This window comes from Halichoerus grypus, chromosome 4 (assembly GCF_964656455.1).
Source record: "Halichoerus grypus chromosome 4, mHalGry1.hap1.1, whole genome shotgun sequence".
Taxonomy (NCBI): Eukaryota; Metazoa; Chordata; class Mammalia; order Carnivora; family Phocidae; genus Halichoerus; species Halichoerus grypus.
In genome coordinates this window covers 72,858,601-72,869,895 of record NC_135715.1, presented here as the reverse complement: position 1 = coordinate 72,869,895, position 11,295 = coordinate 72,858,601, and positions in this window count along the sequence as shown.

Below are 11,295 nucleotides of genomic sequence, written 5' to 3'. Positions count from 1 at the left end.
TGAACCTTATTTGTGTTCAAGTACGAGTGTTCGGCAGGATCACTTTCCCTTTAAAAGGAATTGTTCTGCTTCTGAAAACTATCAGACTCTTTTAAAACTTTGATCAAGAGCAGCCATGGTTTCCTGTACATAAACGTCAAGAGCAAATGATCCGTTCTTACTCCCCATCTTGGCAGTGGGTGTTGGCGAAGGTCTTGGTGCTGAGATCTCACCCGCACCAGCCACGTCCTGCGTCTGCACCTCCCGTGCAAGCCCCGCCGAGAGCTTCCTCGGCCTCAGTGCTACTGTCCGCCCTCCTGTGTGAGGGTCTGCGGAGCTCACACAGCCCAGCAGAGGAGGTCGAGGAGGTGAATGCAGCCGGCCTCTGCTGTTGGCTGGCTGTGGGGCCCTAGCTGGTGGCTTCTCTGGACTGCGTCTTCCCCACCTGGGAACCAAGCTGTTTGGACTGAGTCCCTAATTTAGCAGTAAGTAGAGAGGGAAGTACCGAGTGCTTAGCCCTCAGTTTTAGGAACTGCGTTTCATGCTTCCTTTAGAAAGCTACAAGACTTGAACACAAGTGGGACTTAGCAGAATTCATTTTCTGCTTTACTGGGTTTCAGAAAGCAGGTCTCTGAGAAATGTAAACCAAAATCAATGGTCTCCGCTGTGGCTGGTGACCTGTTAGTGTTAGTCCTTCCGAATGGCCCACACGTCATGGGGAGGGAGCCAGAGCGGATGGTTTTACTTAGAGCAGGCTGAGTACTGAAGAACACTTCCTCAGGTCTGATTCTGGAAGGTGGCTGTGGAATTTTGAATTTGCCTGTGCTATTTTTTTTCCCAGGTGGGGTGAGGTGGTACAGATCCGCCTCAAATCTACTAGTAGAATTTGTCATTCCTTCATGGATTATCCATGTGACTTAGCATGGCACTTATATTTTTATATTTATATAATTCCTGTCACTCCTAGAGGACATGCCATTGTCTTTGGATCATAAAGAGTATCTGGCCCATAATCAGAGCTTGTTTAATAAACATGACATGCGGTGAATTCCTGATGAAGTGAAGCCTCACACTCCCTTAAGGAGTGCTAAACTTGTAAGTATTCTCACCAGGAGGCGTAGGTCGGCTATACTGAAACTGTGTGGACAATAATGCTTATTGGGTGTCACCTGTGGGCCAAACATGTTAGGCCTTTTTTCCCCAGCTTTATTGAGATATAGTTAACATATAACTCTGCATCAGTTTAAGATATAAAATGTGGTGATTTGATGTAAGTATATATTGTGAAATGATTACAATTGGGTAAACTAACACATTACCACACAGTTAGCTTTTTTTGTGAGTAGTGAGAACATTTAAGATAGGCCTTCACCTGTGTCCACACAATCACCTCAACCCTATGAAGAAGGTGCTATTATGCCCATTTTATAAATAAGGAAACAGGACAGTTTGCCCAAGGTCTCAGAGCTGGGAGGTGACAGGAATGCTGTCTGAAGCCACCACTGTCTGAATCTACAAACCTATATTCTTTCCAGAACCTTCTGCCAATCCGAATCCGAACTCAGCTCCCTCAAAACACAGGACTAGGATGTCTTGGTGTAGAATGGGCCAAGGATTCCCTACTTAAGAGCATAAAAACTTATGTAACTAATGCATTTTATTTTATTTAAGATTTTATTCATTTATTTGACAGAGAGAGACAGCGAGAGAGGGAACACAAGCAGGGGGAGTGGGAGAGGGAGAAGCAGGCTCCCTGTTCAGCAGGGAGCCCGATGGGGCTCGATCCCAGGACCCTGGGATCATGACCTGAGCTGAAGGCAGACGCTTAACGACTAAGCCACCCAGGCGCCCCTAGCTAATGCATTTTATTGGTTACAGTGTACTCCTGGTGACCAGACTGGGCAAGGCCCACCCAAGGAATGCCAGCTGGGCCAGGGTTTCCATGCAGGCCAGCTTCGACAGCCATCGAAATCCAAGAGGAAAACTCTTACAATTCTCTGGTTAAATGGTTAAGTGGCAGCTGATGGAATACCTGAGGGAAATTAAACCCCACGTGAAGGAAAGATTTTAAGCTATTTCATATTTAGCCTCTCCTTTTTTCCATCCGCAAGAATTGCAAGATTTTGGAGTTAAGAAATCTTAGTGTCAAGGCCTCTTTGGTACCTTAAATAATAACATCCTATGACCCACGGAGAGTGTGCTGTCCCCACCTCAACCACCTTGGAAAGGCGTGTCAAAAGGTATTGGAATAAGCCCTGCCCTCGTCTGAGGCTCAATAATGAGAAGGCTAGTTTGCCCACGTTCTCAGGTTTTTTTAAAAGACTGCTAAGAAGCATGCACTCACACCCACGCGGACACAGAAAAGGAAGCAAATTAGTTAATCTACATTAAACTGCCAACACAACATAGTAAGCAGAATTCAGAGGAATTTTATAAACAAATAATTTTGATCTGGGTTACCATGCTATAAATCTCAGCAGAAGGCCCTGGGCATTATCATGAAAAGGCCAATAATAAACAGATTTGGGAGCATCATTGATAGTTGAGCTATTCTCCCCTCTATCTAGCCCTATAACTTTTGCTTTTGCTTTTCATGACTTACGAAAATTCCCTATGTGCAACATGAACTCCAAATATAACATCCTTATGAAATACCTGACAGACATTTGGCTCCACCAGGTAGATGTATAGCACATCTTCAGTGGTTGTCCGGCATCCTTCCTAAATGTTTTTTTTTTTTTCTCATTACTTCCTCAGGTGTAGTTCCTTCAGGACGAACTAGTATATACGGCCCAGTTACAAGCCTCTATTTACTCCAAGTTACAGCCCTGTCTGTCTGATGGGTAGTCTTTCAAAGCTCAGGGCTGATTTACAAACGAAAAACTGCAAGACTGATTTTTAATCCTATAGCCTACATGAAGAACGAGCCATTCACTCACTCACTCACTCATTCTGTAAGAGAGATAAGCAGATGTGACAAGCACATGCTGGGCCCAGATTAGAACAATCGAACTCCTGGCCTCAAAATCTTCTAAGCCATGTTCGTGTCCACCAAATTTAAAGGTAGAGAGTATTTGTGCAGCACGATACCTGCTTCTCAAAATTTTTTTTGCCCTGCCTGCTGGTATTCCAGTTTTCCATATTTCGGAAGCAATTTGGGAAGCAATTTCCATATTTGGGAAGTTTCCATATTTGGTAGGTCATCAGCACAAAAACAAAACAGAAGCATTCATTTTCAATTTTTTTTAAGTCAAAATTTTCATTTTGATGCGTCCTAAAAATATGCATTATTCTAGTGAATATATTTAGTGAATCTCAAAAATATGTGTGTGAATCTCAAAAATAAACACAGAAGACAATATATAATATATAACCAGATCATGTAAAACTATTAGAAACACACTAAGAACATGATAAAAAATTATGAATAGATTATATGTTCCCAGAAAATACAAACATCCAATAAGCATATGAAAAGTGTCTAATTCACCAGTAAAGAAAAAAATGCAAATTAAAATGATTTTTTCTTTTTTCCAAAATAGCTGAGTTTGGGGTTTTTTTTTAAAGTAATTCTGCTGGGGCGCCTGGGTGGCTCAGTTGGTTAAGCCTCTGCCTTTGGCTCAGGTTATGATCCCAGGGTCCTGGGATTGAGCCCCACACCTGCAGAGCAGCGAGCTTGTTTCTCCCTCTCCTTCTGCCTGCCACTCCTCCTGCTTGTGCTCTCTCTCTCTTTCTCTGACAAATGAATAAATAAAATCTTAAAAAAAAGAATTTAAAAACAAATTCAGTGGAGAAAGAGTCTTTCCAACAAATAGGTCAGATCTGAAACATTAGATATCAATACATTAAAAAAAATCTAAAATTAAAAATATTGACCATATCAAATGTTAGTGGGGATGTGGACCAATTGCAGCCCCCACCCACTGATCATGGGATTGTGAAATTGTACAACCACTCTGTAAAACAGTTTGACATGTTCTTAAAAAGTTAAACATACACTTACCATATGGTCCAATCATTCCACTCCTAGGTATTTTACCCAAGAGAAATGAAGTCATATGTCCATACCAAGACTTATTCACGAATGTTCCTAGCATCTCTGTTTGCATTAGTCAAAAACTAGAAACAACCCAAATATGGATCAAAAGGTAAGCAAATAGTCAAATTATGATATAGAATATCATACACAATACACAATGGAATACTATTCAGCAATTACAATAAGTCAATATTGATTCATGTAAGAACATGAATCACATGGATGAATGAATCTCAAAAATTATGCTAAGTCAAAGAAGTCAGATCAAAAAAAAAAAGAGTACATAATTCTTGCTTCCATTTATCTAAAGTTATAGAAAATGTAAATACCTATAATGACAGAAAGCAGATCAGTGCTTTCCTGAGGGTGGTGATAGTAAAGTGAGGGACAGATGTACATGGATAAGACAGAATAGGGAAATGTTAGAGGTGATGGATATATTCATTACCTTGATTGTCATGCAAAATTTTCTAACAAGCAATAAAAGTCGTATTTAAGAGAAATCTTGGCATCTCAGTCCTTAGAATTCTTTGTTAGAAAAATTTGCATACAGGAAATATCAAAGGGAGTAGTTTGATATCTATTTCATTTTAGTTTTTTTCCCCTGATAACATTTTTAAATAGCTATATGGAGGTATAATTGACATATAACAAGCTTCACATACTTAAAGTGTAAAACTTTGTAAGTTTTACTTATGTAAACACCTGTAAAATCATTACTACAGTCAAGTTAATGAACATATCTATCATCCCTAGCATTTCCTCCTTTTCCCTTGTCCAAGTACATCTGTCCCTTGCTTTAAAATCACTACCCCCAGGAAACTACCAATCTGAGCTAAAACATGAGTTTTAAATAAGTTCCAGAGTCTCATAATACCAGAAATTTCTAGTTTGCAAAAAAAAAAAAAAAAAAAAAAAACTCCTCATTATACCAAGAACCAGCAAGATCTCAAACTGAATGAAAAAGACAATCAATAGATGCCAACATCAAGATAACATAGGTATTAGAACCATCCTAAAGATTTTAAAGCAATCATTATAAAAATGCTTCAACAAACAATTTTAAACACTCTCATAACAAATGAAAAAATAGAACATCTCAGCAAAGAAATAGAAGGTATAAATAAATACATTAAAATAAAAAAAATTAAAATGGAAAAATACATTAAAATCAAAAAAATTAAAAACTTAACGATGGACTCTACAGCAGAGTGGAGGAGACAGAAGAAAAAGTTAGCTAACTGTAAGCTAAAACAATACAAATCATCCAATCTGAACACCAAAGAGAAAACCCTAAAGAAAATGAACAGAGCCTCCATTAATTAATTAATGGAATTTCACAAAGAGAAGAGAAAGATGATAGGGGTGAAAAAGTACTTGAAGAAATAATGGGTGAGGGCACCTGGGTGGCTCAGTCATTAGTCATCTGCCTTTGGCTCAGGTCATGATCCAGGGGACCTGGGATCAAACCCTGTGGTGGGCTCCTTGCTCAGTGGGGAGCCTGCTTCTCCCCCTCCCATTTCCCTGCTTGTGTTCCCTCTCTCTCTGTCTCTCTCGTGTCAAATAAATAAATAAAATCTTAAAAAAAAAAATAATGGTTGAAAACACCCCAATTGGGCAAAAGATAAAAACTTACAGATTCAAGAAGCTGAATGAATCCAAAATAGGAAAACAAAAAATCCACAGCCAGACACATGATAGTCAAACTTCTGAAATCTAAAGGCTAATAAAAAACCTTGAAGCAGCTATAGAGAAATAACACTTTACCTATAAAGGTAAAACAATTAATGACAGTGGATTTCTCATCAGAAACTGTGGAGGCCAGAAGTATCACCACATATTTCAGATGCTGGAGGAAAAAATAACAGTCAACCCAGAATCTTATATCCAGCAAAAATATCCTTCAGGAATGAAGGGGAAATCAAGATATTCTCAGAGGAGGAAAGAAAAAACACTAAGAGGATTTGTTGTTAGAAGATCTACCCTAAAAAAATAACTTAAGTTCTCAAAATAGAAAGGAAATTATAAAAAAAAAGGAATATTTGAACATAAGAACAACGTAAAGAGTAAAAATTATGGGTAAATACACTACATTTTCTCTCTCCTCTTGAGTTTTCTAAATTATGCTTGATAGCTGAAGAAAAAATTTAAACACTGCCTGATGCAGTTCTAAAGGTAAGTAGAGTAAATATTTAAAACAATTATATTATAGACAGGTTCTATCCCTGTACCATAGCATTTGTGCATAGCATAGTGCATTCTCCCCCTCTACTATCATTCCTTTGAGGAAAGCCGAAGACAACATATTCCACATTCATACTAAGCAAATGTCACTGGGTCCAGTACACTCAGAGGAAAGAAAGAGAATACAATATCTGAAAAAAAAAAAAAAAAAACCACAGTTATATTATAAATGGAGAAAAATGAAGGGATGTAAAGGAGGTTATGACACTTCACTGGAACTGGTAAAATAATGATATCAGCAGACTGGTAAGTTATGTATATATAATGTAATACCCAGAGCAACCTCTAAAAAAGTTATGCAAAGAGATACAGTATATAAATCAAAATGGCATTTTGTTTTATTATTTTTTTTAAGATTTTGCTTATTTGATAGAGAATGAGAGAGAGAGAGATTGATTGGGAGAGAGAGAAAAAGCAGGGGGAACGGCAAAGGGAGAGGAGGGCTCTTCACTGAGCAAGGAGACCAATGCAGGGCTTGATCCCAAGACCCTGGGATCATGCCCTGAGTCAAAGGCAGACACTTAATTAACTGAACCACCCAGCACCCCCAAAATGGCATTTTAAAAAATGCTCAAATAACCCACAGGGAGGTGGTAAAAAGCAAAGAGAAATGAAAAACGGACCAAACATAAAACAAAAAACCTAAGACTTAAGCCCTAACATATAAATACTTATACTGTAGCACAATCCATTAAATGAAAAATTGATGTTAGGCTTCATCAAAATTGATAACTTTTACTCTGCAAAAGACCGTGTTAAAAGGTTGAAAAGACAAGTTAAAATCTAGGAAAAAATATTTGCAAACAACATATCCAAAAGGATTAGTATTAGTATTACATAAAGAACTCTCAAAACTCAAAGGTGGAAAAATCCCAATCAAATTAGAAAATGGGCAAAGGATATGAACAGACATTTCAATGAAGAGGACAGACAGATGCCTAGTAAGCACATGAAAAAAGGTTCAACATCATTCCATTCAGGAAATGCCAATTAAAGCCACAATGAGATATTACTGCACACCTATCAGAATGGCTAAAATTAAAAATAGCACCAAATGCTGTCAGGGATGTGAAGAAGATGGATAACCCATACACTGCTGGTGGGAAAGTAAAGCCCACTTTGGAAAACAATTTGGCAGTTTCTTTCTTTCTTTCTTTTTTTCTATTTTTTGGATTTATTTATTTATTTATTTTAGAGAGAGGGAGAACGTGAATGGGAGAAAGGGCAGAGGGAGAGGGAGAGAATTCTCAAGCAGAGTCCCCACTGAGCACAGAGCCCAACACGGGGCTCAAGATCATGACCTGAGCCAAAATCAAGAGTCAGCCACTTAACCAATTGAGCCACCCAGGTGCCCCAACTTGACAGTTTCTTAAAACACTAAACATGCTACTACTATAAAACCCAGTGATTGCACTTCTGGGCATTTGTCCCACAGAAATAAAGACTATATTCTCACAAAAACCTGTACAAGAATATTTATAGCAGCTTTATTCATAATAGCCAACAACGGAAACAACCCAGATGTCCTTCAATGAGTGAATGGTTAAACATAGGGCTGTATATCCATACCATGGAACTCTACTCAGAAATAAAAAGGAACAAACTGTCAAACTTGAAACAATCTAGAAAGTTATCCACATTCTTTGAAGACAACATCTCCATTAATTTTTTAGATATAATGGCTATTCATCAATTCATGACATACATTCATTCATTTGTTCAACAAATACATAAAGAGCAACTGCTGTGTGTCAGTCATTACTTCAGGTGCTGGGGACAGAGTGGTAAATGACACAGATATAATGTGTCCTCATAAAATGTACATTCTAACAAAGAGAGACAGTCTGTAAATAAGTAGACAAAAATAAGCAAAAACAATGTCAGATAAATGTAAGTTTTTTTAAATGCAATAAATCCAGGTAATAAGATAAAGCATCAGGATGTATAAGGGTTATTTTTAGAAAGAGGGATCAGGGAAAACCTTTGTGGCATTTTTGCCACAAAAGGTGGCATTTAAAAAATATATATTTTAGGGGCGCCTGGGTGGCTCAGCCATTAAGTATCTGCCTTTGGCTCAGGTCATGATCCCAGGGTCCTGGGATTGAGCCCCGCATCGGGCTTCCTGCTGGGCGGGGAGCCTGCTTCTCCCTCTCCCACTCCCCCGCCCCGCTTGTGTTCCCTCTCGCTCTCTCTCTGTCAAATAAATAAATAAAATCTTAAATATATATATATATATATTTTTTTTTTTTGAGAGAGAGAGAGAGAGAGAGAGAGCACAAGCGGCGGGGGGTAGGCAGCAGAGGGAGAGATTGAGAAGCAGGCTCCCCACTGAGCAGGGAGCCCAATGATGTGGGGCTCTATCCCATGACCTTGGGATCATGACCTGAGCCAAAGGCAGATGCTCAACCGACTGAGCCACCCAGGAACCCCAAAAGGTGGTGTTTTTGTTAAGATGTGATTGTGCAGAAGGAGCCAGCATGTGAAGATCTGGAGGAAGAAGATTCCAGGCAGAGGTAACGCAAAGGCAAAGACCCCAGGGGCAGGAAATCACTTGGGAGCTGGAGGAACAGAAGGATGGACAGTGTGGATGGAGTGAGCAAGGGGAAGTTAGTAGCAGGTAAGGTGAGAGGGGAAGATAGTGAATGGATCACACCAAGCCTTGTCAGAGTGGTAAGGAGTTTGTACTTCACTACTGGAGTACAGAAACTACTGAAGGGTTTAAACAGGAGAGTGAAATGATGTTGTTTACAGATTAAAAGTCTACTCTGTCTGCCAAGTGAGGAATGGACAATAGGATAAAGAGGGAAAACAGAGAAACCAGTTAGGAGATCATCGAAGGTTAGAAGTATAATGATTTTGACATTGTGATAACAATGGATATGGACAGAATGTGATTTGGAAGGAGCACTAAATTTTCTGATGTATTAGATATGAGGTGAGGGAAAAAGGAGAATCAAGAATGATTGCTAGGATTATGACATGAGCAGTTGGGTGAATGGTGGTGCCATTTGCTGAGATTCAGAAGACTAGAACAGAAAAGAGTTTGGGGTTGACAAATAGCTAGGTTTAGAAATGTTAAATTTGGGATTTATATTAACATTGGGTTCCCCAAGGCCAGTTGCTTCTGCATCTATCTTTTCACTGGTTACTTCTCCTACAAACACATTAATCTCTGCCCTATCTTAAAAGTCTAGGGAGAGTCCCTGGTGCTTGGCTAAAGTGAACACAAGGGGTTTTTTGTTTCGTTGGGTTTTTCTTTCTTTCTTTCTTTCTTTTTCTTCCTTCCTTTCTTTCTTTCTTTCTTTCTTTCTTTCTTTCTTTCTTTCTTTCTTTCTTTCTTTCTTTTTCTTTCTTTCTTTCTTTCTTTCTTTCTTTCTTTCTTTCTTTCTTTCTTTCTTTCTTTCTTTCTTTCTCTTTCTTCTTTCTTTCTTCTTTCTTTCTTTCTTTCTTTCTTTCTTTCTTTCTTTCTTTCTTCTTTCTTTCTTTCTTTCTTCTTTCTTTCGGCATAAATGGGAATTGTGGCTTCATATATGGTGCCAATCAGGTGATAATGCTCTGAAAGTGTGGGATTCTATTTTTTCTAGTTTCCTAAAGTGGAAGCTTATATTAGTGACTTTAGATCCTTGTCTCCCTCCTTTTTTTTTAACCTTTTTATGTGTTTGTCCTAGAATTTGCAAAATACATTTACAACTAATCTAAATCCACTTTCAAATAACATTATATCACTTCAAGGGTAGTGCAAGTATATTATTAAAAAGTATTCTCAATTTCCCCTCATCTCTTATAATTTTGCTGTCATTTATTTCATGTATCCATGAGCTATAATCACTGAATACATTGTTGCTATTAGTATTTTGAACATACTATTACATGTTAGATCAATTAAGAGTAAAAAAATAAAGTATTTTATTTTACCTCATTTATTCCTTCTCTATCATTCTTCTTTTATGTTTCTGACCTACATCATTTTCCTTCTCTCTGAAGAACTTCTTTTAACATCTTGCAAGGCAGGTCTTTTGATGACAAATTCCCTCAAGTTTTGTTTGTTTGAGAAGGTTTTTATCCTTCACTTTTGAAGGGGAATTTTACTGAATACAGAATTCTAGGTCGGTGGGGGTTTTCTTTCTTTCAACACTTTGAATATTTCACTCTACTCTATCCTTGCTTGAATGGTTTCTGAAGAGAAGTCTGATATAAGTCTTATCCTTGTTCCTCTATAGCTAAGGTTTTATTTTTCTCTGGCTTCTTTTGAGGTTTTCTCTTTGTCTTTGATTTTCCACACTTTGAATTTGATACGCCTAGGTGTAGGTTTTTTAGTGTTCATCTTCTTTGGTATCTCTAAAGTTTCCTGGATCTGCAGTTTGGTGCTCTTATTAATTTCAGGATATTCTCAGTCATTATTGCTTCAAATATTTCTTCTGTTCCTTTCTTTATTCTCCTTCTAGTATTCCCATTATGTATGTGTGACACCTTTTGGAATTGTCCCACAGTTCCTCGATATTCTGTTTTATGTTTTTAATTCTTTTTTTTTTTTTCTCTCTTTGCATTTCAGTTTTGAAAGTTCCTACTGACATTTCTTCAAGCTCACTGATTCTTTCCTTGGCTGTGTCCAGTCTACCAATGAGAACCCTTCAAAGGCATTCTTCATTTTTGTTTGGTGTTCTTTTTATTTCTAGCATTTCTTTTTTATTCTTTCTTAGTGTTTCCATCTCTCTGCTTATATTACCCTTCCATTCTTACATACTGTTCACTATTTCCATTGGCACCCTAAGGATATTCATCATAGTTGTTTTAAATTTCCAGTCTGATAATTCCAACATGTTTGCCATAGCTGAGTCTTGTTCAGATGTTTGCTCTGTCTCTCCAAACCATGCTTTTTATCTTTTAATATGCCCTGTAATTTTTTGTTGAAAGCCAGACATAATGTACTGGGTAAAAGGAACTGAGGCTTTTAGTGTGAGGTTTTATGTTTATCTGTTTAGGAGTGAGATTGTGTTTCATGTTTGTTGTATTTGTAGGTGTCTGGGGGTAAA